The 22,436-nt window shown below is 43.8% G+C and overlaps 1 long non-coding RNA gene across 4 annotated transcripts in view; it reads right to left on the reverse strand.

Moving 5' to 3' along the window:
- LOC141084527 (uncharacterized) overlaps positions 1–22,436 on the reverse strand; it is a 246,810-nt gene that overhangs the window by 9,378 nt on the left and 214,996 nt on the right. Inside the window, exon 4 of one of the 4 annotated variants that reach the window (XR_012231024.1) lies at positions 13,143–13,247. The exons of the other annotated variants lie outside the window; for them this stretch is intronic. This is a non-coding gene — a long non-coding RNA (uncharacterized lncRNA). The remainder of the gene's footprint in view (positions 1–13,142; positions 13,248–22,436) is intronic. 4 annotated transcript variants of the gene reach the window in all.

A 22,436-nucleotide genomic window follows, 5' to 3' on the forward strand; every position in this document is an offset into this window, starting at 1 on the left:
AGAATATACCTGAGTGCTGATATAGTGATTTGAAGTCTAGCGACTTCAGGGCCTTTTTCTATCAGATGTGTTGGACATTTTTTTGGCAGGGTTTTTTGCGTGATTGCAGACAGCAGCTTTTCTTTCCTGTCCTTTCTAGTTAGCGAGGGCCCCATCATTTGCTCAGCCTATCTTTCTACCTGTGTCTGTGTTTTCATCTTGTTTCACCGACAATACATGTTGGGGGCTGTCTATTGCTTTGGGGTCTGCTCTGGGGCAGTTTAGATTTTCCCTTTCTTTCTTTAGGCTTATTTAGTTCTCTGGCCATGACGAGGCGTCTAGGACCACCGTAGGCACGCTCCACGGCTATTGCTAGTTGTTCTGGATAGGATCAGGGTCCTGCAATCTGCTAGTTACCAACCTCTCCGGTTTTCTGGGCTTAGCTTGCTTTTTGTTTTTTCCTCCTCGGTGACTCATTCATAACAGATATGCATTCTTCAGAGAGGTGAAGCACATGGCCATTCTGTCACCACCTAGCTCTCGCCCATTGGCCCAACCTCCGTGCCTGTCAAGGGCTTTGTCCCGCCTCTTCTTCTCTTATCTCAGCACAACGCTGTCCTCTCTGACAAGCTGTGGAACACAGCGTCCAGGAGGACCAGGCTTGCGCTTTCCCTGCCAGACAAATAAGGTAAAACTTAATTTACTACTACACTATGACATTTTACTACTGGCAGCACTTAACACTTTACCGCCAGCTAACGGCAGTCTACACTATATTTGCCCTACAGACTTAACTGCGCTCCAGCAGCACACTGACATTTGGTGTGTATCAGGCTGCAGTGTTACCTTATTTACTACTGAATATAGATTCATTTAACACTATCACACATCTTCCTTAAGGCTTTACAGGGACATACAAAAAGAGCCCTCCAATCTAAGTACAGACAATCTTTGAGCGCTGTATGTTCTAATCTTCAGCTATTCCTTCTAATCTGACCACTGAATATATTTTTGGTTCCTAACTGAGTTGGATGTTCCATTTATATTAGTATGACCAGAATCTATTTATTAATGTATTTTTGTATATACTTTATTTATGGTTACACTTTGTTTGTTCGTTTGTTCATTTGCTTTATTTTGTTCTATTTTTTTCTTCACCTTGTAGTAACTGATGAAGGTCTGCACTGACCGAAACGTTTTGTTTGGTACTACAAATAAACTGTTCCATTTAAGCATTTAAGTTGAGTGCCAGGTTTTCATTATACTATATATGGTTTGGGAACCTACCTCGGCACCACCACAGTTGTGCACACGGTGTTTTTTTCCTATTACCTCATAAAGGGACAGTTAAGAAAAATTGTAAAACTATATTTTAAAAAAAAATCACAAAAAAATTAGATGTACTGTATATTATAACCAGAAATACATATTTTATGTAAAATAAAAAAATAATAAACAAAGTTTAGATATTTGGTAAGTCAGCTTCCTGAACGACTCAAGCTATAAAACTGTCACACTAGTTAGTTCAGTGAACATCGTAATAAAAAAATGAGTCAAAAAGCTAAGTTTTTCATCATACCACTGAACAAAAGGTGAAATAAAAAGCTATCAAAAGGCTGAATGTAAATAAAAAAGGTATCTCTGAAAGCGTCATCTTATCCAGCAAAACAAAAAACTGCCATACAGCTCCAACAGCGGAAAAATAAAAAAACAATAGCTCTCAGAATACTGTGATGCAAAAATGATGATTTTTTTATAAAATAGTTTTTATTGTGCAAAAGTCGCAACACATAAAAAACTACTGTGTGGTATTGCTGTAATCGAACTGACCAAAAGAATAAAACTGCTTTATAAATTTTACCACACATGGAACAACATAAAAGAAAAAAAATCCTGGATTGCTGGTTTTTGTTCATTCTGCCTCTAAAAAATTGGAATTAAAAGCGATCATGATGTCATCGCAAAAACATTAGCAGCAGCAGTCATTTCACACATGTTTTAGACCAGCCCATGCACTAGCAGAACTGAGTACAAGTCTGACACATTATGAATGACTGGTGAGGATGGTGCAGGAGTATCGGGAGCTTAATATCAATGCCATCGGGGGGTTTGGATCCTTTTGCATTTTGGTCTTCAAAAATGGAAGAGTGGTCTGAGCTCGCCTGTCATGCCTTGGAGGTTTTGTCATGCTCGGCAACCAGCGTTCTCTCAGAACATGTCTTCAGTGCTGCTCTTGGTGTCCTGATGTATAAGTGCATCCGGCTGTCCACTAAAAGCGTAGACCGCCAAACTTTCATCAGAATGAACAAGTCATGGATCTCAGACTGGGCAGACTAGGCGATGGTGTAGTTTTTACTGTCATGCATTGATCTCGTGTTATTGTAACATCTTTGGTCTGTTAGTAACGGCGGAACACACTAAATAAAAATATAAATAAAGTGCGTTCGCCACTCGGGGTCCACCGTGCAGTACGTGAAATAACCGCTGCTAAGTGGTGGCAGGAGCAATATGGCCGAATTGCACACAGGGTTAAACTCCACCCAGATGCGCAGAGCAATCTCAGTTAAACTCACGGAGATGCCAAAAGTACACAAGTAACTGAGCTTGTTGTAGTCAAAGCACTCAGTAAAAAACGCACACACGGTATATGGTCACAGGAGAAGCCCAAGACGGCGGCACTACGTCCGTCTAGACCCACCGTGTGCATGGCATTGCAACTGCGAATGCAAAGGAGGCTGCTACTGCAGCGCGGCGTGGACACTGCCGCCAAATGACAAAGGCAAGGCGCAAGCGCCACGTCGGACGCTAGCAGCTGTGCAAGTTGAAGCAGAGAAGCGCTGGCACTGAAACTAACTCAGTCCCTATTCACATGCGTAATATCAGAGGGAAGGGGCTTCAAATGAGTCAGTCACCAGAATCATGCATCCGTCCTCATACACACAGCAGCAAGTATGAATATACGCACACAAGCTCAGTTACTTGTGTACTTTTGGCATCTCCGTGAGTTTAACTGAGATTGCTCTGCGCATCTGGGTGGAGTTTAACCCTGTGTGCAATTCGGCCATATTGCTCCTGCCACCACTTAGCAGCGGTTATTTCACCTACTGCACGGTGGACCCCGAGTGGCGAACGCACTTTATTTATATTTTTATTTAGTGTGTTCCGCCGTTCCTAACAGAACAAAGATGTTACAATAACGCGAGATCAATGCATGACAGTAAAAACTACACCATCGCCTAGTCTGCCCAGTCTGAGATCCATGACTTGTTCATTCTGATGAAAGTTTGGCGGTCTACACTTTTAGGGGGCAGCCGGAGTTTGGTCTCCGTCTGGTGGGTTGCTTGTGGTGAAAGGTGTGTCAGAGGCCTATGTTACTTTTTCTACTCTGTGTAAATTGATGCCAATTTTGTGTATGTAACATATATTGTTTGAAATGTGGAGATTCCAAGTTGTGTCTCCATCTTGTGGGTTGCCTGTGGTGGAAGGTGTGTAAGAGGCCTATTATACTGTTTCTAACCTGTGGAAATTGATGCCACTTTAGTGGTGCGTTACATTTTTTTTTTTAAATGTGGCGACTCAAACCCATCTGGTGGGTTGCCTAATTAGGGCTCCCAGACAGGCAGGCCTGAACTCACCTCAGTCAACTATCTGTGTTAGGGTATGTGCACACGTTGCAGAAAATTTCTGCACAAACACCTGAATCCCTTCCCAGAAACCGCACCTATTTTTCCGCGGCGGTTTTTGTGCGTTTTTTGCGCGGTTTTGATGCGTTTTTGATGCGTTTTTTACCGCAGCGGTTTCTAAAAGCATGGGAGAAGCCTAAACCGCGGGAAAAAACGCAAAATTAATGTGCATGCTGCGGTTTTTACCGCGATGCGTTTTTTTCGCGGTAAAAAACGCATCAATGTGCACAAAAAGTGCAAAATGCATAGAAATGACTGTGCACCTTATTTTTAGCGGTTTTATAGCGGGTTTATAGTGAAAACTGCGGTAAAAACCGCTAAAAAAACGCTGTGTGTGAACACAGCCTTACTTTCCTTACATTTTCCTACTAGTAGTACTGTATGAAACTTATATTTGTGCCATCTGAGTGTGGCTGGAAAAAAATTGGAGGTGTTGCTTAAGGCATCAAGGCTGCTAGACAAAAAGGCTTACACCGCTCCCTTAGGCACTTCGTCTTAATTTAAACTTAAATTCAAAGCTCTAAATGTTGGCCCAGACTTTGATACCACATGCATGGCCTATTGCTGACTGCTGTGCCATTGTAAAATCTTCTACTGTGGGTCAAATCATCAATCACCTACCTGTGTTACTATCCTTACATTTTTCTACTAATAGTAGTCTATGAAACTATGTTTGTGCCACCTCAGTTTGCCTAGGAAACTAAAAAAAATGAGCTGTTGCTTGAGGTGTCTTGGCTCCCAGAAAGAAAGGCTTACACCACACCATTAGCCACCACATATTAACTGAAACTTCAATTCAAAGCTGTAAATGCTGGCTCAGACACTGATACCTCATGCATGGCACATGGGTCAATTCTGCTGTGCCATTACCAAATTTCTACTGTTTGTCAATTGATGCCACTTTTCACGGTGTCTGCTCCTAATTTTAGCTATTTGGGAAGCTTTTCGTCACCCCTTAAGGTGTTGCGTATGCGTTTAGTTTGGCCTCCCGTTGAGTTTAATGGGGGGGTCGGCTACATTCGTTGAACCGTTCATCGAACGTCTAAACGATCTGCAAATTGAACCGAATCTTGAAAGATTGGCTCAATCCTAATTATTACCTCTTGTAGTGGGGCATTCCATATTGTGACTACGCCAACTGTGAAGAACCCTTTCCTATTTAGCTGCCAGAATTGCCATTCTTCCATCTGCAATGAGTGCCCCTTAGTCCTTAGTATGATCTTTGGAAGGAATAAGTAGTGCACCAGTCCTTTGTATTGACCACACAAATATTTTCACATATAAATAAGATCTCCTCTGAGACATTTTTTTTCTAAGCTAAACAAGCCCAACTTTTCCATCATCTCATCATATGAGAAGTCTTTCATTCCATGTAATAATCTCATTGGCCGCCTTTGAACTGACTCTAACTTCTGAATATCCTTTTCAAAATTTGGTCCCCAAACTGGATCTCATATTCTAGATGTGGCCTCACACAAATGATTTATAGAGGGGCAACAATACATTAGGGTCATGGGAACCACAGTAGATGGTTCCCAGTCGCCACTACTTTTCTAGGTGGGCAATTCCTGCCCTGCATGAACACGCTGCTGACAAAATCAGGTGTGGACTTCGCTATGCCATCAGCATTGAGATCCACATAATCACCAGAGTACTCACACAGAGATGGGTGCAGAGTACACACAGAGCCTGTTTTCAGAATAATCCCACAGAGGCCTTTTTGCACAGTGCTCCCACAAAGGCAGGTGCAGAGTAGACACAGAGGCTTTTTTGCAGAGTACCCCCACAGACGCAAGTGCAAAGTACTCACACAGAGACTGTTTTCAGAGTACCCACCAGAGACAGGTGCATAGTACACACACAGAGCTTGTTTTCAGACTAATTCCACAGAGGCTTTTTTGCAGAATACTCCCACAGAGACTAGTGCAGAGTACACACAAATATGCTTTTTTACAGAGTACTCCCACAGAGATGGGTGCAGAGTATAGTCTTTTTGCAGCACACACCTACAGAGACAGGTGGAGAGTATTCACACATAGTCTGTTGTCAGAGTACATCCCCAGAGATGGGGCAGAGTAGATACACAGAGGGTTTTTGTAGAGTATTTCCACAGATACGGGTACAGAGTACACACTCAGAGGCATTTTTGTAGAGTAGGCCCACAGAGAAGAGTGCAGAGTACACACAGAAGCTTTTTCGCAGAGTACTCTCACAGAGATGAGTGCAAAGTGCACACACACAGAGCCTGTTTTCAGAGTACTTCCACAAAAGTTTTTTGCAGAGTACTCTCACAGAGATGGGTGCAGAGTATGCACACAGAGGTTTTTTTGCAGAGTACTCCCACAGAGATGGGTATAGAGTACACGCAAAGGCATTTTTGCAGAGTACTCCCAAAAAGGCAGGTGCAGAGAACACACAAACAGAGCCTGCTTTCTGAGTACTCCGACAGGGGCATTTTTGCAGAGTACTCCCACAGAGATGGGTACAGAATACATACACAGAGACTGTTTTCAGAGTTCTCCAGCAAAGACTTTTTTTGCAGAGTACTCTCACAGAGACGGGTGCAGAGTACACACCCAGAGGTTTTTTTTCCAGAGTACTCTAACAAATGCTTTTTTGCAGAGTACACAAATAGAAGATTTTTTGAAGAATGCACCCATAGAGAAGAGACAGGTGCAGCATGCACAGAGGCTTTTTTGCAGAGTACTCCCACAGAAAGAGGTGCAGAGTACACACACAGAGGTTTTTGTGCAGAGTGCTCACACAGACACAGTCGCAGAGTACAAACACAGCATAAACTATGCCCACCCACTATACTTGCAACTCATTGGCATACATTTTCATCTATAAATTTCTGTAAAAAACAAAACAGATTTGTAGAAGAAAGGTAATATTTATTCAGCATTAAAGCACCTTTATATACATGCCATCAGTTTTAGGTCTAAAATCCTAGTAAAGGGTTCTCTTTAAGTAAGTGAGGCCAGCTGTTCTTTAGATTTTGCACAATAATTTTAATATTCCAAATGCTTTGCTTTTGAAATTCTTTGTTAGAAGATCAACTATTTCTCTAATTGTAAAGTGACCAACCAAATCATTTGTTATGAATTATAGTCACACATTATCTGCCAGAAAGTCAAAGATTTGGCTGCATTGTGCATCTAGCTTTGTAGCAGCTGTAAATTTCCCCAACTACTGAGGTGCTTTTGATAGAAAATATGAAATAGTATGCCAGCCACCACAATCAGGATGACACTTTTTCAGTTACATAAGTATTTTTTTCTGCTGTCCTGATGAAAGAGGATAATACAAATTACAAATTTGTGGATATTGACATCAGTGCCTATATCAATATTGAGTAAACAAGGGATATTCAAAATGTACAAATGGATCAAATTGTAAAAAACCAAGTGTCTTTGAGAAAACTCAGGTCTTTTGCAGGAACAACTCAGGAACAACCCAAGCCACTCCCTTCTTATAGTGGGTTATTTGGCTTTCTCGCTGATACCACTCATACTGTGGTTAATTCCATTGGGGGGACTGAATCCACATTTGTAATGATAGTTTAAGCCAAGCTAAAAGATATGTAGTGTGAGTTGTGCAGCCTTGGTATTTTATTAGTTACTGGAGGGTGTTTAATTATTACAATTGTTTTTTCATACAGCATATTCTAGTAGTTCTTGATCATTGATTACGCTACCGGGTATCAAGAGGCGGATCCTCTGTGCCATACGTTGGCTAAATTCATAGCCAAAGAACTGATGGGCATGTTCTCTTTGGTTGGGATACCTAAGGACATTTTACATATCAACTGACTCCCTTTACGTCTAAGGTCATGAAGGAACTCTGCCAGTTGCTAAATGTTAAACACTTGCATACATTGGTTTACCATCCCTAGAAGGGTAAAGGTTCAACAAAACATTATAGAACATGCTCAAAAGAATTGTATCCAAGGACAGGAAGGCCTGGCATCTTTTGCTTCCCTATGTATTGTTTGATGTGCGATAGGTGCCCCAGACATCCACGGGGTTCTTGCCCTTAAAAATCTTGTATGGCAGACATCTCTGGGGTTTGCTCGATGTGGCCAAGGAGGCAAAAGAGGAGCAACAACCCACCTTGCATAAGTATGTGATTGAACATGTCACCAAAATGCTGAAAAGGATGGAGACAGTTCTGCCACTTGTCTGGGAGCACATTGAGGCAGCACATTTGGTCAGAGCTGGGTCTATAACCGGGCAGCTCTGGTAAGAACCTTTAACACTGGAGACATTAGTTCTTGTGCCCACAGTGGACAGCAAGTTCCTCACAAGGTGGCAGGGTCTCTACGAGGTAATAAAGAAAGTTTGGATAGTAAACATTGTTTCCTTTGGGTGAAAAAAATGCTGCAAATACACTGAAAAAAATGCTGAAAGAAGTGACATGCTGCAGCTTGAAAAAACGCAGCAGTTTTTCAAATCAGTCAGGAAAAAAACAATGTGTGTACATGAGATTTCTGATATCTCATAGACTTTGCTGGTACTGTAAAATGTAACTTAAAATTTACATTAAAAAAAGTTGCAAAATGCAACGTGTAAACATGTCCTTACGGCGTCCCTGCCACCTAGAGCGAATTCCCACTACATATATATATATATACAGTTGTGGCCAAAAGTATTGAAAGCCCTGCAATTCTGCCAGATAATACTCAGTTTCTTCAAGAAAATGATTGCAAACACAAATTCTTTGTTATTATTATCTTCATTTAATTTGTCTTAAATGAAAAGACACAAAAAGAATTGTCCTAAAGCCAAATTGGATATAATTCCACACCAAACATAAAAAAGAGGGTGGACAAAAGTATTGGCACTGTTCGAAAAATCATGTGATGCTTCTCTAATTTGTGTAATTAACAGCACCTGTAACTTACCTGTGGCACCTAACAGGTGTTGGCAATAACTAAACCACACTTGCAGCCAGTTGACATGGATTAAAGTTGACTCAACCTCTGTCCTGTGTCCTTGTGTGTACCACATTGAGCATGGAGAAAATAAAGAAGACCAAAGAGCTGTCTGAGGACTTGAGAAACCAAATTGTGAGGAAGCATGAGCAATCTCAAGGCTACAAGTCCATCTCCAAAGACCTGAATGTTCCTGTGTCTACCGTGCGCAGCGTCATCAAGAAGTTTAAAGCCCATGGCACTGTGGCTAACCTCCCTAGATGTGGATGGAAAAGAAAAATTGACAAGAGATTTCAACGCAAGATTGTGCAGATGTTGGATAAAGAACCTCGACTAACATCCAAACAAGTTCCAGCTGCCCTGCAGTCCGAGGGTACAACAGTGTCAACCTGTACTATCCGTCGGCGTCTGAATGAAAAGGGACTGTATGGTAGGAGACCCAGGAAGACCCCACTTCTTACCCCGAGACATAAAAAAGCCAGGCTGGAGTTTGCCAAAACTTACCTGAAAAAGCCTAAAATGCTTTGGAAGAATGTTCTCTGGTCAGATGAGACAAAAGTAGAGCTTTCTGGGCAAAGGCATCAACATAGAGTTTACAGGAGAAAAAAAGAGTCATTCAAAGAAAAAAACATGGTCCCTACAGTCAAACATGGTGGAGGTTCCCTGATGTTTTGGGGTTGCTTTGCTGCCTCTAGCACTGGACTGCTTGACCGTGTGCATGGCATTATGAAGTCTGAAGACTACCAACAAATTTTGCAGCATAATGTACTGTAGGGCCCAGTGTGAGAAAGCTGGCTCTCCCTCAGAGGTCATGGGTCTTCCAGCAGGACAATGACCCAAAACACACTTCAAAAAGCACTAGAAAATGGTTTGAGAGAAAGCACTGGAGACTTCTAAGGTGGCCAGCAATGAGTCCAGACCTGAATCCCATAGAACACCTGTGGAGAGATCTTCAGGGAGAGCCTCCTTCAGGCATAGGAGGCCCAGGCAAGGATCTAAAAATCGGTCGGAAAGACTGAGACACTTTAGCCCTGGAGACCGGATGTTGGTGCTGATTGCCACAGTGGAAAGTAAGTTCCTGGCCAAGTGGCAAAGACTATACAAGGTGGTCATCAACTACAAGGTCAACCAACCACGGAGAAGAAAGCCATACCAAGTGTACCACATCAACCTGCTCAAACAGTGGTGATACAGGGAACTGGTGGAGGCAACATGCCTGGGCGTCAGTCCTGAAGCCAAGGTCAAGGATGTCACAGTGGCAGAAACACTGTCACCTACCCAGAAACAACAGTGCCGTGAACTGCTTCAGCAGAACTGGGACCTGTTTACGGAGTTGCTAGATTGTATGCAGGTTGTAGAGCATTAAATCCTGACTGAACCACATGTGAGGGTGAATCAAAGGCCATATTGGATTCCCAAAGCCCACCGCAAGGTATTCTTCAAGCAGGTGAGGAGAATGTTGATCCAGTCCTATTGTCCTTGTGCCGAAGCCAGATGGAGAATGTCGCTTCTGTAATGATTTATCCTGAATTTCACCATGATAGCCACCCCACTGACTGATCTTCTCAAGGGACAAAGACGTTGATGGCCAAATGGTCCTCTGAAGCATAGATGGCATTCCAGAAGTTGAAGCTCGCGCTGTGCAATCAGCTGGTCTTGGTCGCACTTGACTTCACTAAGGAGTTCGTGCTCCACATGCATGCCTCAGAGGTCAGTTTGGGAGCTGTGTTTTCCCAAGAAAAAGATGGGGACAAACATCCAGTCCTATACCTGAGTAGGAAATTCTCCTCCTGTGCAAATAACTATGCTATTGTAGAGAAAGAGTGCTTGGCATTCAAGTGGACAATTGACACCCTGAGTACAAAAAAAGCATTATAGCAAAAAAGCACAGGACATAAGACAGAGATGGGAGTAGGTAAACCATGCAAAAAAACACCCCTGCCTATAACATATGTGAATAAATACAAGCCATATAATGTAGCAGCTCTTCAGAAGAGAAGGAATAGGTCAGGCAAGCAACCATCATACAAGTGTTCCCAAATGGGGGAGGTTGTGCTGCTGGTATGGGGCGCTTACCAAATAAAGAATGCACGGGAACCCACAGAGAGGATAGAAGCCCCCAACATGCATTTTGCATCCACACCTGTTCGCTTTCTCAAGGGGAGTGAGGTATAGATGGCCGAATAGGACCTTTTAGTAACGCTGGCAACAGGTCACGTGGTCAGTCACATGTTAGCAGCGGACCACTCAGAGCGGCATAGGCGGCGCATGAGCCATGTTACCCCAAGGTCCTTCATGGGTGTCGGCGTCAAGCATCCAGATGCATGCAAATGCGCATGCGTGGAGACAGGGAGACGCCAGAGCCCAATGAAGGACATGAGGAGACAGCGTGCATGCGCACTGCTGAGGGTATAAAGTGCAAATCAGTATATAAATAGCGCATAGATGCATGCATATAACAATATATAGACATAATATGCAGGTTCAAAAGGATCATAAATAGCAGCTAAACGCGCACATACAGCATATCATCCAATAGATACAGTATACACAAAATGCACACATAATAAACAAGTCATGAGCACAGTAACAAGTAATGGTTATTCAGATGACATGTATATGGCATAAACCGATGATATACAATATAATGCCAAAGTGGATGATAAATGTTTCTTCACAGAACAGATGAACGCGACAGGTAGGTAATACGATGGATCTTGTATCACAAAGGTGCCAGTCTGCTCAAAAAGACCCCACGGAGTAGATAACAATAATGATTAGAGTTGAGCGACTTTGGTCGGATCGGGTTTAATGAAACAAAATTTGTTTCAGATGAAACTGGTCCGACTAGGGCAAAAAAAGTCGGAGTTTCGTCCAAAACCCGACCCCAATGCAAGTCAATGGGGAATAAAAGTCGGCATTGAGTGGATGAATGTCATCCGTTCATTGCCGACTTTTATTCCCCATTGACTTGCATTGGGGTTGGGTTTCGGACGAAACTCCGACTTTTTTTGCCCTAGTCGGACCAGTTTCATCTGAAACTAATTTTGTTTCATGAAACCCGATCCGACCAAAGTCGCTCAACTCTAATAATGATGGATAAAAAGACCTAAATAGAAATGGAAGAGAATAAAACAATATAAAAACAAGAAGAAAAACCCTCTGAAGTGGATATATACAAAACGGATGCAATACAAAGGATCTATAAAAAGGAGGCAAAATTCAAGGATTCGTTGAAGCCCTTAGAGACCATCGTCCCCAGGGTAAAGATCCATTTGGCCTCACATTGGGCCAAAAGTTTTTTGTAGTTACCACCCCTGATTCCTAGATGGATACTATCAATACCCCGAACTTTAAATGATTTTGGGTCACAATCGTGACAGACCCGAAAGTGTCGGGGAATAGTTTTCAAGGTTGAAGAATCAGCCACTGTCTTGGCCGCACAAATGTCCCACACGTGCTCGCGCACCCTCACCCGTAACTCAAATGATGTAAGACCAACGTATATCATGGGGCACCCACATGTCGCAAAATAGACAACGTTGGTGCTGCCACATGATATACGTTGTCTGATATGGTAGCTCCTAGAGCCATCAGAAGAGTGGAATGTCATGCACCGCAGGACATTCGGGCAGGCAAGACAGTGGCCGCAAGGGATGGATCCTGGAATAGGGCTTCTAGAGCCAAACGGATTAGGTTGTTCACAGGTGGGAGGTTGTCCACCTTATCTCCACCCCAGGGTGTGGTCTGGGGCTTAAGTAGCTGGCCTCCAGAGGCAGTCAAGGTTCTGTATCTGGAGAGGAACACTCTAGAGTAGTGGTTGTGTATGCTAAAGCTTGAACCGTGGGTCTTGCAAACCCTGATAGGGCTTATGCCCGCTAACACAAGGACTATGCTTTGTGCTACTACTTTGTTTTGTCTTACTGTTTTTGCCCAGAGGGCTGTGCTTACTTTGTGTTTCACCTTGGTTTATGCTGCCTCTTATAAACAAAAAAAAGACAGAAACATAATGATTGAATGTAATCCAATGCGGACCTACATCAAAATTGCTGCAAGAAGAGAACCATATAGATAAAAATATTTAAAGCTTTATTTAAGTCATATTAAAGCACAAAACAAGGCAAAAGACAATAAGTAACAAAGTATCCAGCAGGAGGAGTGTGACCTTATAACACCATACATCCTAGGGTAAATGCTGTGTAATTTCAATAGAGGCACAAATTATAGCAAGAATATCCTAGCAACAAACAATTATCAACTATGCAGTACTAGAAATCAATAAAATACAATAAGTTCTTTATATAAATGCTATATATAGCTCCATTATTGTCTATTATGAACAAAATTGTGGTGAATGGAAGGTATAATGAAGACAATACTATATGCCAGTATACTGAACAAAGCCTAGGTCAGCTTAAAGTTCCAATGATATATTATAAGGAACTGAGAAACAAATTTCCATGAGTCTCCTATAAATACCGTAAGTATACTGCATATATAACAGTTGAACTGCAGAAAGGTAGAAACAATATAACGCAACACTATACCTTACTCAGACAGTCAATAGACCACTATGTGCGGTGTATGGACAGGAAAGGTCTCCTCCTTGTGCCCGACGCGCGTTTCACACAGAGTTTCTTCTGGGGGCGTGTCTAAGTGAGAAGAGGGGGACCTTTTTAAATGAGGCTTAGCTAATCATGGGTACGTATAGGAGATATAGAGGGCGGGTGGCATAACATTATTGTCCTTACATAGCAGCACATGATGCGTCTGTCACGTCCCTGGTGAAAGTGCACTTCCGTGAATGTGCTCGCTAAAAAGCATGCTGGAATGCAAGTGAATCCAGAGCCGAGCGTTCCCAGAAATGTGTTGGGCCATGACGAACCGTGCATGTGTACTGCATGGATGGCAATGAAATGAGAGGCAATATGCCTGAATAGCGCAGGTTGCACCTATGAAACCAAAGACTCCCCCGGGAGCACACATAATGGGTGAATGTTGATAAATGAATAGATTTGTGTTAGGTAGAGTTGAGCGACTTTGGTCGGATCGGGTTTCATGAAACAAAATTAGTTTCAGATGAAACTGGTCCGACTGGGGCAAAAAAAGTCGGAGTTTCGTCCGAAACCCGACCCCAGTGCAAGTCAATGGGGAATAAAAGTCGGCAATGAACGGATGACATTCATCCACTCAATGCCGACTTTTATTCCCCATTGACTTGCATTGGGGTGGGGTTTCGGACGAAACTCCGACTTTTTTTGCCGTAGTCGGACCAGTTTCATCTGAAACAAATTTTGTTTCATGAAACCCGATCCGACCAAAGTCGCTCAACTCTAGTGTTAGGATGTGTATATATCTAAATTGCAGTGATTATTAAAATAACATAAATTAAAAATAGACAAATGCCAAAGTGCTAAAGTGACATAAGAGTGCAATTTAAGGCGGTGGCATTGGCAAGTGAAAGAAGTAGATTAGACCTCTCAATTAGGTCATACAATGAAGGTGCTATAGTGCCAAAAAGACTGTGAGTCATATACCTTTGTGACATCATAATATTATTTATTAGTAAAAAGACAAAAAGTGCGAAAGGTGCAAAAAGTACAAATAATGCTACTGTGATATACAATATACTGCTCAAAAAAATAAAGGGAGCACTAGGCATTCTTAATGAGCAGACACATGGATGTTAGTGACCTTCCTATCATTTCTAACCGTTGTTTATTCCATTTGCACAGCAACAGGAGAAATTGAATCACAATCAGTGTTGATTTCACAGAAGTGTGACTGACTTGGAGTTACATTTTGTTGTTTAAGTGTTCCCTTTATTTTTTTGAGCAGTATACAGTGGGGCAAAAAAGTATTTAGTCAGTCAGCAATAGTGCAAGTTCCACCACTTAAAAAGATGAGAGGCGTCTGTAATTTACATCATAGGTAGACCTCAACTATGGGAGACAAACTGAGAAAAAAAAATCCAGAAAATCACATTGTCTGTTTTTTTTTCATTTTATTTGCATATTATGGTGGAAAATAAGTATTTGGTCAGAAACAAAATTTCATCTCAATACTTTGTGATATATCCTTTGTTGGCAATGACAGAGGTCAAACGTTTTCTGTAAGTCTTCACAAGGTTGCCACACACTGTTGTTGGTATGTTGGCCCATTCCTCCATGCAGATCTCCTCTAGAGCAGTGATGTTTTTGGCTTTTCGCTTGGCAACATGGACTTTCAACTCCCTCCAAAGGTTTTCTATAGGGTTGAGATCTGGAGACTGGCTAGGCCACTCCAGGACCTTGAAATGCTTCTTACGAAGCCACTCCTTCGTTGCCCTGGCGGTGTGCTTTGGATCATTGTCATGTTGAAAGACCCAGCCACGTTTCATATTCAATGCCCTTGCTGATGGAAGGAGGTTTGCACTCAAAATCTCACGATATGTGGCCCCATTCATTCTTTCATGTACCCGGATCAGTCGTCCTGGCCCCTTTGCAGAGAAACAGCCCCAAAGCATGATGTTTCCACCACCATGCTTTACAGTAGGTATGGTGTTTGATGGATGCAACTCAGTATTCTTTTTCCTCCAAACACGACAAGTTGTGTTTCTACCAAACAGTTCCAGTTTGGTTTCATCAGACCATAGGACATTCTCCCAAAACTCCTCTGGATCATCCAAATGCTCTCTAGCAAACTTCAGACGGGCCCGGACATGAACATGCTTAAGCAGTGGGACACGTCTGGCACTGCAGGATCTGAGTCCATGGTGGCGTAGTGTGTTACTTATGGTAGGCCTTGTTACATTGGTCCCAGCTCTCTGCAGTTCATTCACTAGGTCCCCCCACGTGGTTCTGGGATTTTTGCTCACCGTTCTTGTGATCTTTCTGACCCCACGGGGTGGGATTTTGCGTGGAGCACCAGATCGAGGGAGATTATCAGTGGTCTTGTATGTCTTCCATTTTCTAATTATTGCTCCCACAGTTGATTTCTTCACTCCAAGCTGGTTGGCTATTGGAGATTCAGTCTTCCCAGCCTGGTGCAGGGCTACAATTTTGTTTCTGGTGTCCTTTGACAGCTCTTTGGTCTTCACCATAGTGGAGTTTGGAGTCAGACTGTTTGAGGGTGTGCACAGGTGTCTTTTTATACTGATAACAAGTTTAAACAGGTGCCATTACTACAGGTAATAAGTGGAGAAAAGAGGAGACTCTTAAAGAAGAAGTTACAGGTCTGTGAGAGCCAGAAATCTTGTTTGCTTGTTTCTGACCAAATACTTATTTTCCACCATAATATGCAAATAAAATGAAAAAAAAAAACAGACAATGTGATTTTCTGGATTTTTTTTTCTCAGTTTGTCTCCCATAGTTGAGGTCTACCTATGATGTAAATTACAGACGCCTCTCATCTTTTTAAGTGGTGGAACTTGCACTATTGCTGACTGACTAAATACTTTTTTGCCCCACTGTATATAATATATAACATATACCCATTTTATTAAAAGTTCTATTTCAAGATAAGTGACTTATATTTAGTGAAATTAAAAACCTATTATAAAAGAATTATCAATGAATATTTGCATGCCCTGAAATGTATTCAATCATTATGTTCCTGTCTGTTTTTTTCTGTTTAGCGGCCAGTGTGGACGTGTGCTTACATGCTACATGCACACCAGTTTATATCTCAGTTCATACCTTTGGGTTTTTTCAATCTAAAAACCAAGGAAGTTCTTAAAGAGACTTTGCGCCTGTGTCTACCGCCATGTACAGCTGAGTGAGATGATTTACCACAATAAATATATACACTTGAACCCAGAATTTTACTTACACTATATAAAAATGCATGCATGCATGCATATGCATGTTTTTCTCAATATCTGACATGAAATTAGAATAAAGTTTTCCCATTTTAGGTCAATAAGGATTACCATAATTATTAATATTTGCCAATTGCCAGAATAAAGAGAGAGAGGGAATGTTTTAACACATTTTAATTACATACAGAAAAGTCAAAAGTTTACATACATTTTATTAGTATTTGGTACCATTGCTCTTAAACTGAATGACTTGGGTCAAACGTTTGGGATATCCTTCCACAAGCTTCTCACAATAGTTCGTCAGAAGTTGGGCCCATTCCTCCGGAAAAAACTGGTGTAACTGATCCAGGTTTGGAGGTCGCCTTGCTCACACCGACCTTGTCAGCTTTGCCCATAAATTTTCAGTAGGATTGAGATCGGGGCTTTGTGATGGCCACTCCAAAACATTGACTTTGTTATCCTTAAGCCACTTTCTTACCATTTTGGCAGTATGGTCATTGTCCCTTTGGAAGACCCGTTTCTGCTCAAGCTTTCACTTACTGGCTGATGTCTTGAGATGTTGCTTCTGTATTGCCACATAATCTTCTTTTCTCATGATGCCATCTATTTTGTGAATTCCACCAGTCCCTCCTGCAGCAAACCAACTCCAGAACATGATGCTGCCACCCCCTTGTTTCACAGTTGGGATGGTGTTCTTAGGCTTCCAAGCTTCTCACTTTTTCATTTAAACGTAACGATGGTCATTATGCCCAAAATGTAAAATTTTAGCTTCATAAAACCACCATAATGCCCTTTACATAGCAGAATGTCTCTTTTGTGCCCTCACAATAGCTCCCACACTATATATAACTCCCGGTTTATGACAGACCTCACAGTAACTACCACACTGTATATAGGCCCCCATACTGTATGATGGCCCCCACAGTAGCCTTTAAACTGTACTGTATAATGGCCCCCACATTAGCTCCTATACTGTATAATTGCCCCCACATTAGCTCCTATACTGTATAATGGCCCCTACATTTGCTCCCATGCTGTATAATGACACCCGCTTTAGCTCATCTGCTGTGTAATGGCCCCCGAATTAGCTCTAACACTTTATAATGGCCCCCAAAATAGCTCTCACACTGTATACTGGCCCCGCTTTAGCTCCCATACTGTATAATGACCCCTGCATTAGCTCTCATTCTGTATACTGGCCCCGCATTAGCTCCCAAATCAGGGAACTGGAAAGAAAGAGGGAATTAGAAGCAAGTGAGGTAAAATATTACTCATGTAAATAAGAAACTGTGCCCCCTGGTACGTCTTCTCTTTTATTCCCTTTTCTGCCTTTGGGAGGTCTTGTCGAGACTGAGTATACGTTCAGGGATCTATATGTGTTCATCTATATGCACCTACTGGCTGTTTATATTTTCTTCTATTTGGCTCTTTATCATATATATTCATCCTCAACTTTGTAGGGATTATTTTTTTTAATAAAACGTTATATACCGTAATTGGGTTTTCATGCTTGCCACCCTGTATTTACAATATGAGAGGATAGGACCCTCACCCCGGCTACAGGACCAAGTCACAGAGTGTGTGTGTGTGTGTGTGTGTGTGTGTGTGTGTGTGTGTGTGTGTGTGTGTATATATATATATTGTATATATACATATATATGTAGAGAGATATTTAAAATATACTGCTGCCAAACATTCCAGGCATTTACTGATCGTCAATATAGCAGCAAAAAATTAAGGCGGCACATCATTTAGACAAAATGAAAAAAACAGAGTTTTATTTCTCCAGGAAAAAGGCAAGCCCGGACGCCTGCCCCAAAGGGGCTACAGGGAGGGCGCACATGACTAAGGAGGGATGCTAGGCCTGAGGGTTAGGGAAGGGTAAGGTGTAGTGCTTTTGTGTTTGTGGGGAAGGTGTGGGTTGGAGCTATGGGGCTTATGGTGCAATGTGAGTTGGCAGGGAGTGGTCAGTAGTGCTTTGTGTTTGTGGGGAAGGTGTGGGTTGGAGCTATGGGGCTTATTGTGCAATGTGAGTTGGCAGGGAGTGGTCAGTTGTGGGATGGATATATAGGGCAGAACTGTGGGGGGATGGTCATTCCTTACCTTGCAGACGTCCGGAATCGTCAGCTCCTCATATCTGGGACTTCAGCTTGAATCTTTGGATCCAGAAGATGGAATACCTCGTGGCACAGATGAAGAGGATAATGGAGCAGCACGGCCAGCAGTGGATGAAGGAACAGCTGCAGCGATGGTCTGGTGATGGCGACGACGGAGAAGATGGGACCCCTCTGCCTCCGAAGCGGCAGCGACGATCACGGCCTCCTGAGCACCTCAGCCCGGAGTTAAGTTTGCAGCGGAGGATGAGCCCCATTAGCAGACCTGTTGCAGAAGACATCGCGGGGCCGGAGCCAGAAGTCGAGAAGCAGGCAGCAAGGTAACGGGGCGGTGAGTGACGTGGCCGGCCTCCCCTCCATTTCGGATCGCGGCACACAGTGGTGACGCGCACGTCGCGGCCACGTTACCCGGTGTGGTCACCTGACCCAGCGCGGTCATCGGCATCGGTGGACGGCAGTGACGTGACGCGGCAAGGAGCCCAGTGGCGAGGTGGTGTGTGACTTCACCGGCCTCATTTCCTTTCTCGCGGCACTGGGGGGAAGCGGGCGGTGGCTCGGTCATGTGGCCACCCTTCAGCTGCCATGGGCCACAGGTCATGTGGTCCGGCGTCGCATTCCCCCGGCGTTGGGTGCCAGATTCAGGAGGTGTTGCCTGCGGCTGGAGCACCAACCTCCCCCCCCCGTTTGAGTCTCCGAGCCGGTGACTTTTTGCCATGAGTTCCCGGACGGACAGTCGGTCTGGGCGCTGGCGCTGCGGCCCAGGAGGGCTGCATTCAGCGTAGATCCATGGAGAAGTTCGCAGTTGCGGTGCTCGACGCGGAGGACACGTGACGGCTGTTCCGTGGGGTTCCGCGGAGTCAGCCTAGCAAGTAAGGCTCACTTAAACCTTTATTAATGTCTAGTTTATATCGTATGGGAAGGGTGTTGCTACGTATGGTTTCGCACTAGGGTAGTAGTTGGTTTGTCACGGGGTTTCGGAACGATGCACGGCTGTTTTTCATGATAGTGGGTATATCTATAGTAAGTAAGGCTCACTTAGGCACACTTAAACCTTTATTAATGTCTAGATTATATTGGTTGGGAAGGGTGTTGCTACGTATGGTATCGGGTGTTTGTCTGGGGGTTCGGAAAGATGCGCGGCTGGTCCATGTGGACAGCGTTCGAATCTGTGAGGGAATGGTTGCTTTGTGGTCAAGGAGGCTGTTTTGTGCACTTCATGAGTGTTGGGAGGTATTTTTTAATTTCATGCTAGTTTGCTTTTATGATAGTGGGTATATCTATAGGTGACGACATCATTTTATTTTGGTTAGTATAATTGTGCTTGCATTCTCTGGGTGTTTGTGTATGACTGGTGGTGATTCCATGGCGGTTTGTGAGTAATTCAGGTGGTGATACGGATATTGGCAGAGCGGTGGTGGATAGCCATATCCATGCCGGTTTTATGGTTTATTGTTATAGGCATGGGGTCTTTGGGCTGAAGGATTATCGCCGCGCCTAGTATTTGATAAGGGTTTGATGGTAGTTCACTGATGTGGTGAGCTGTTTTTATCGCCGCGCCTACTATTTGATAAGGGTTGATGTTAGTTCACTGATGTGGTGAGCAGTTTTATCGCCGCGCCTAGTATTTGATAAGGGTTTGATGGTAGTTCACTGATGTGGTGAGCAGTTTTATCGCCGTGCCTAGTATTTGATAAGGGCTTGATGGTAGTTCACTGATGTGGTGAGCAGTTTTATCGCCGCGCCTAGTATTTGATAAGGGTTGGATGGCAGTTCACTGACGTGGTGATCTGTTTGGGTAGGGCATCGGGCGGCTTAATCTTTCACGTTATAGTGGGGTGGGGTGTGTTCTATTGCTGGTCAGAGGTGAGGGGGTAGGTGGTCGAGTTTTTCATTACGGTGTGTTTTATTTATATGCCGGGTTCGGTTCTCCAATAGGGGCTTTGAGTGTACTAAGGGTTTTCATGTTCACTAGGGGCATTTTGGTTTTTGTTGCGGCAGACGTTCTGGTGAGGTCGAGATGCTTGGGACGGCAGATCTTTTGGGAACCTGCCTTTCTGGCAGCAATGGATGACATTTCCCCCTGGGGGCTTGGAGTTGACCTTTTACTGGATTTGTTTTCCTGGTTAATTTCTGGGGGTACGTAGATATGGCGTGGAGCTGGGGTTTTATGGTTGGTCAATGTCCGGTTGTTGAGGTCCGTGGTTTGGTTTCTGTGTGGTAGTTGGGGATTATCTGTTATTAGGGATGGTGCAGTGCTTATTTTCTGTTCATGGTCCAACCTGGGACTACTACGGATTATCTGGTATTAGGGAAGGTGGTGTGCTTATTTTCTGTTCATGGTCCAACCCTTGACTACTTAGGGTTTCTTCATGCTCAGGGCGTAGTTGCGGTTATCATGTGTTTGGATAAGTCAACGTGTTTGATTCACCTGGGGCCCTATGTCTAAGTCAGGTTAGGTTAACGAGTACATCGTGTCAGGTCGGGGGTCGTTATTAGGTTCCCGTGTATATCGCGCTGCTGTTTTGGGGGTTGAGTTTGGTTATTGAATACGTGGGTCTACGATCCACTGGGGGGCTTTTGCATGATCTGCAGTCATATGGCGTTCTTACGGTAATTTGCTGGTCGTGGCTGCCCAGGGGCAGTTTTAACAACTTTTGTGCGTAAGGACTGGTGGGTTCTCACTGCGGTTCTTTAGGGTTGCCGATTGAGCTTTTGGCATACTGTATCGGGCGGTATTTGTTACAGCCGTTGATGGCAGCTACGTAGGAGTTTATTATACAGAGTGGGTTGTTTTCGTTACGATGGGCTAGGAGGTTTTATTGTGGGTGCAGCTGGTCCTGCTTTGCCTTCTGGATATACAGCTCTCCTTAGAGTCTTTTCTTTTTGGGTGCCCCCGGACGGGGGGCTAGGGTGAAGTGTTGCGCAAGGATGATGCAACATTTGAGTTGGGTAACCCAGCATGTGCTTTACTGGTCTCGGGGGTCCTGGTTGGGGAACGTTTGTTTATCCAGCGGGTGTTGTTCCATTTGTCGGGAATTCTGTATAGAGCATGAGGCAGGACATGTTGTTTCGATGGTCGTGTGAAGGGTCTCCCGCGTGGGTGTAGCCCGTCCGGCAATACATGGCTATGTCATTCATTCCGTTATGTGCACTTGTCACGACCGGCTGGTATTATGGGGACACGGTTGTGGTGCAGCGCTGCTGCGGGGGAGGTGTACTTTAGGTAGTGGGTGAGCAGGTTGCAACTATAACATTACTTTCATTAATGTCGGGCTGGTGGTACGCCGTGGCAGGGGAAGCTAGTGCGATGTGCATTGACTTTTAATGATTCTAAGGACCTGGTAATCGTCTGGGGCTGTGCTCCGTTGGGGGTGTTTTTTGCGGTGCTTTAAGGCTGAGTGGTGGACAAGCATCGGGCACCAATGAGTGCAATGTTTTGACGGATGGCCCGGGTTTATGGTGTCTGGGGTTTTTCGGGAGACGTGATGTGTGTCTGAGTTTTTCCTGGACTTCAGGTGGTGTAGAGTCGCTTTTCTTTCTTTTTATGAGTAGTGTCGAGTTCGCAGTTCAGCGGGGAATGGGTGCGGAGTACATCTCACTTTTGGTAAGAGGGTGGCAACAGTAGTGTTGTGATTCTGGGTTCGAAGTGCACGGGTGATGCACACAATTAATTCGTTTCCGGGTCGTGGTGATTCCGGGGTGGATTGGTTTATGTTTTCGAGTTGGGTGGATATTTTAAGATCCATGCTATCACGCAGGGTTGACGGGACCAATAGTGTTTTGGTACTGCACGTGTGTGGTGGAGACTTGGTCGCTGGGGCTTCAAGGGGTTTGATCTGAGACATCGGGCCTGAATGCTGTGGTTCATTTCTTCCTGCCTGGGAGCCATGCTCGTGTTGTTGTTCATGACTACATAGTGGGTTTTACTG

The sequence above is a fragment of the Dendrobates tinctorius genome, unplaced genomic scaffold, assembly GCF_039654945.1.
Source record: "Dendrobates tinctorius isolate UK_male_01 unplaced genomic scaffold, ASM3965494v1 ptg000005l, whole genome shotgun sequence".
NCBI lineage: Eukaryota > Metazoa > Chordata > Amphibia > Anura > Dendrobatidae > Dendrobates > Dendrobates tinctorius.